Raw genomic sequence first — 5344 nt, 5'->3', positions numbered from 1 at the left:
GAGCCCAGAAGCAGAGCCAACCCACATCTGACAACATGCCACTCAGTTAAGTCTCATCTTGTTTCATCTTGTCTCATTTCATAAAGAGGACAGTGACAGACAGTATTACTCTCTCATTTTAATTTTCCCTTTAGTTCTTTGTTCATCTCTGTCATGCTGTTCTACCATCCCCTGTTTCTCTCGAACTCCTGCCATTTCTTCCTGCTTTCTCTGTAATCAAATAGTGGAAGCAGATGTGTGTCTTTTTGTGTCTCTGATGGGTCGAGGACTGATTGAAGGGAAATTACTGTTATAATCAGGGTTAATAGCCCCCACTTCTTCCTCTCAAGTCTGCTCAGACACACACATTTACTTAGCTATTTATCTAAATAGGGACATTGCATACAGTAGATCTCTTATTTTTTTATAGTTTTTTTTTTTTTTGTAAAAAAAATTATTTTAAAGAAATAGTTCAGCCAAAAGTGAAATTTAGAAAATGAAAACCATCCAATATATAGATGAGTTTGTTTCTTCATCTGAATAGATTTGGATAAATTTAATATTGCATTACATTAGTATTGCTCACCAGTGGATCCTCTGCAGTGAATTGGTGCTGTCGGAATGAGAGTCCAAACAACTGATAAAAACATTGCAATAGTCCACAACATGACTCCAGTACATCAGTCCATTCTGTGGTACGAAACATCTTAAATGGCTTTAGAGTGAGTACATTTTGGGTGAAATATTTCAATTGAACTAATGTATAGTCAATATTTTGTCATTTTTTATTAATTTTAACCAAATGTACCCTTAGTAAAAGTGCAAAAGTTGGGAAGTTGTGGCCTAATGGTCCCCAGGCGCTGCAGCATAAATGGCTGCCCACTGCTCCGGGTGTGTGTTCACGGTTTGTGGTTGTGTGTGTGTCCACTGCTGTGTGTGTGCACTTTGGATGGGTTAAATGCAGTGCACAAATTTTGAGTATGGGTCACCATACTTGGCAATATGTCTCATCACTTTCACTTCAAAATTAAAAGGCTTAGTTCATATATATTCTTTTTTTCTGAGGACCACAATAAGACATTTAAAAAAAAATGTTTATTCATGAATAAACAAAAGTTAAATAAATAAAATAACTGAAAGATAAAGGAGTCTTATATTGTTTGGACCCCAAAATATATATACATTATTACATTAATTGTTGGGAAGGTTACTTTGCAAAATGTAATAGGTTACAGATTACAAGTTACCCTATTTAAAGTCTAATAAGTAGTGTAACTACTTCAGTTACTTTGTTAAAGTAATGTAACTGATTACATTTGATTACTTTTCAATTACTTTTCAAAAGTTCTAATTTCTGTTAATCAATTTGAAACATTCAAATCAGGCACAGTTAACCTTACAGTAGTACTCTGTTTACTGTCAGACTTTCAGAATCCTTCACCACTTGAATTAAGATTATAATATTTTAATTTTAAAGCACTTTCACCACAAAATCAAAATCTTAAGGTTAAATACAGATTTAAATTCATAACAAGAAATAGTTTCATAGCTACAATACCTTTTTTAAAACATCTTTGCATAGTTATGACGGGAAACACTGGCATCAATGCCTTGAAAAAAAAAGTGAATCTTAAAAAAATAAGCCTATACATAAACCCGTTTAGTTTTCGAATAAGCATGTGTCCTATTCTGTGTCCTAAACTGAAACATTAGTGTATCATATTTTAGAGCAGTCAATGTAATTTGGGAAAGAAATTAATTAAATCTTTGTGTGAAATTTTTTTAATTGAAATCCGCTTTGTAATAATCATTAACATTTTCCTCAGTAAATGTAATTTAATTACATATTTTCTTCTCTTTAACTGTAACAGATTACAGTTACATTTATTTTGTAATTAAATTACGTAATTCTGTTACTTGTAATTAGTTACTTCCCAACATCGTACATATGTTTGAATTACTTCAGTTAGTTGATTTATTTGACACAATTGTATTCTTTCCAACATTAACAATGGTACAGTCAAGGTTTGGCTGGTTTGCATAATCCTAGTTATTTAGTAAAGACAGAAAACGGGTTGAATGGTTTAACTTTTCCTTTCAGGTTAAAAAATAATTTGCAGAATGCAGTAACTTTTGTTCATCCATAGTAAAGACCCTGTTTGGGTAATCCAGCACTCTGTTGTGTTATTTTGACACTTTCTTAAAAAGAAGTTCTTGGAATGCAATTAAATTTGTATATTATTCAAACACTGCTTAATGCTGCTCTGTGCAGAGATTGGATGTCTCTCACTTTATATCTCTTAAAGTGTAGAAAGTAAATTACATTTTTCATTTTATACCCACAAACTTTAAGCTGGATATAAAGGATAGTACTAGATTCCATTACCACACCATCTGGATGCAAACATATTTTTCCACTTATGGCCAGATAGTTGTGTACTTAATTAAATTACGTCATCATTAGATAATACTAGTAGATGTTTTACCAGTTATTTTGGAGAGCTCTTAAATGCATGAAATGTATTCATGGCTTTTCAAAATTCAAATTGTGTACCTGGATGGCACCTGTCTCAGCTGAGAAACTGTCATGGAGATAAATGGGAATGCTGAAGAATATTTCTAGATGTTCATTATACAAATACACATCACAAGACATGTTGTGGTAAATGACAATTCTTTCAATAATTTATTTATAAGAGATAGCATAAATCCAAGTGAAATATAACGAAAACCCATCTAAAAATGCATCTGCCACTCTCTCTTCATTCTACAATGATAAGTCTGATGCTCCAAATATAACAAGTCCTGTCCTCTATCAGGGAGCTCAGCAAAGAGAGTGAACAACACTCTGCACCGCCGTGAGGAAAGGCACAACTTCAAACACAAGGACAGAGCACATCCATCTGTTTTCTCGCTCACACTTCGCTCTCATAGCCTTGCTCATTCGTTCCTTCTTCCCTTTTCACTTAGTCACTCTCTCACGTTCCCTCTCTTCCATTTAGCCTCCCCCGTTCTTTTCAAGTTGAAATTAGTGTCATGAAAAATATTTTCTTTCCACAGAGATATTTTTGTCTGTAATTTATGATGCATGGGGATAGTGTTAAACGCTCAGTAAGGTCTTTTCGTCTGCTTATGCTGATAACAGAGCTTGTTTGCTCATTTAAATTTAAAGAAATACCCTGTTCAAGTAACCAGCTTTTGAAATGGGCTGAAAGCCCAGTATTTGTTTGTTGGGTTTAGCAAGTTAATTTTCTTTGCTAAAAAGGAAAAATAAATTGCTGTGCTAGTGTGCATTTAAAACATAGGTTTATAAACAATATCTGAGAGCATGAGGGGTTCAGAAGACTCTTAATGAAAATATCAGGAGTGAAATTAACCCACATATAGAGACACACAGTATGATGTTTCATGTTTATAAAGTGCTGTTTGGTCTGACAACATTCCCTGCCTCTCAACTTGAGGCTAATCGTTCCAAACTGTGACAGAAAAAAATAAGCCTGTAAATATTGTCTGTTGGTGAAGTACAATTCCTCCAGCCATTGATTTAACTGAAAATGGGTTGTCTGTTCAATCAAACCCCCTGTATAATCTTATCTGATCACTTTAAGCCTGAAAGCTCCCAGGAAAACATTTTATTCTTTTATTTGGAGAACTGTCAAACAAACACTATAGTTGGGTCATTTCTACAGTTTAGTGGATTTTACATAAAATGTAAATCAACTCTCATGCTACATGATTTTCCATGCATAGATCAATTAAGACAAATTAGTAACTATGAAATATATATATATTAACTTTTAATGAGCATTTTTCTCAGGCTCCTGTGTTTATGTTCAGTTATTTCACTTGAATAGGTTATTTTGCCATTAAAGTGAAATGACTGAACATAAACCTGAGAAAAATGCTCATTTTAGAAGAACTTTTCAAACTGCACTTATATGATTTTGCATCTGACCTCTTTGTATATGTATGTACACACACACACACACACATCCTTGTCTTTGTGGCATTGTGTGGCCACCTGACAGGATCATGCATTCTGGGAACCACCCTTTCTGAAGGTTTTACAGCAGCAAAAAAAATCAGGAAGCATACTGGAGTGGTCATAAACACAGATGTCACATCAAATGATGATTCAGACCAAGTAGAGTTCAGTGACTTGACTAGGAACCGATTCCTGGGGACTTGTCAGGTATTTAGTTATTAATGGGGTCCACATATACACACTATCTGGTTTTTCAGTCTTCTGGGTACCACTTGACACACATTCAGGTTAAACTTACTTTGAGAGCCAATTACAACTGTCTTGTGCCAAGATATTTGCTGGAGCATAATTTCTGGCAAAATTGGTGTAATGTAATTGTACAACCTAATTATATTATATACTGGTAAGGTTGAAAAGGTTGGCCGGTAGAGTATTATTATATTATTAGTCAACATGCTGTTGTGTAGTTGCTAAGTGCAACCGAAGTAAACTGTTTCCATACTCCCTTAGTCAGAAAATAAGTCCCTTTCTTCAGGATGTCTGAGCTCGTTTGTGATTAACAATAGTGCAATATGAAGCCTTGTAACACAAAGGTCACAATTAAGGTCAGCATTTTACAGGACACAAATCCCAACAAATAGTAACAACGAATAGTAACAACAATAGACTGACTGCAAAATTTTAATTTCAACTGCTGGAATATTGAATCATCTTAACTCCTTTAAACACTCACAGGCTCTTTTTACAAGCAACATCTTAAAGGGTTAGTTCACCCAAAAATGAAAATCCTGTCAGTAATTACTCTCCCTCATGTTGTTCCAACCCTGTAAGACCTTCGTTCATCTTCAGAACACAAATGAAGATATTTTTCATTAAATCTGAGAGCTGGATCACTCCTCCATAGGCTTCTAAGGGATTGAAACTTGCCAGCCCAGAAAAGTTATTAAAGACATTGTTAATATAGTCCAAGTGACTACAGTGGCCCAATCTTAAGTTTATCAAGCGACAAGAATACTTTTTGTGTGTGCAAAAAACCCCAGACTTTATTCCACTATTCATTTCCTTCTCTCTGGGGCTCGAGTGAGTTCATGTAGTGTAACATCGTAGCGCTTCTGTGTTATACATCACACGTAGGCTCACTACTGGCCGACGCTGGTCATGTGTGTGATGTATAACACAGAAGCGCTACGATGTTACACTACATGAACTCACTCGAGCCCCAGAGAGAAGGAAATGAATAGTGGAATAAAGTCTGGGGTTTTTTGGGCTGGCAAGTTTCAATCCCTTAGAAGCCTATGGAGGAGTGATCCAGCTCTCAGATTTAATGAAAAATATCTTCATTTGTGTTCTGAAGATGAACGAAGGTCTTACGGGGTTGGA

The sequence above is a fragment of the Carassius auratus genome, chromosome 13, assembly GCF_003368295.1.
Source record: "Carassius auratus strain Wakin chromosome 13, ASM336829v1, whole genome shotgun sequence".
Lineage (NCBI taxonomy): Eukaryota > Metazoa > Chordata > Actinopteri > Cypriniformes > Cyprinidae > Carassius > Carassius auratus.
Note: the sequence above shows the minus strand (reverse complement) of the source record.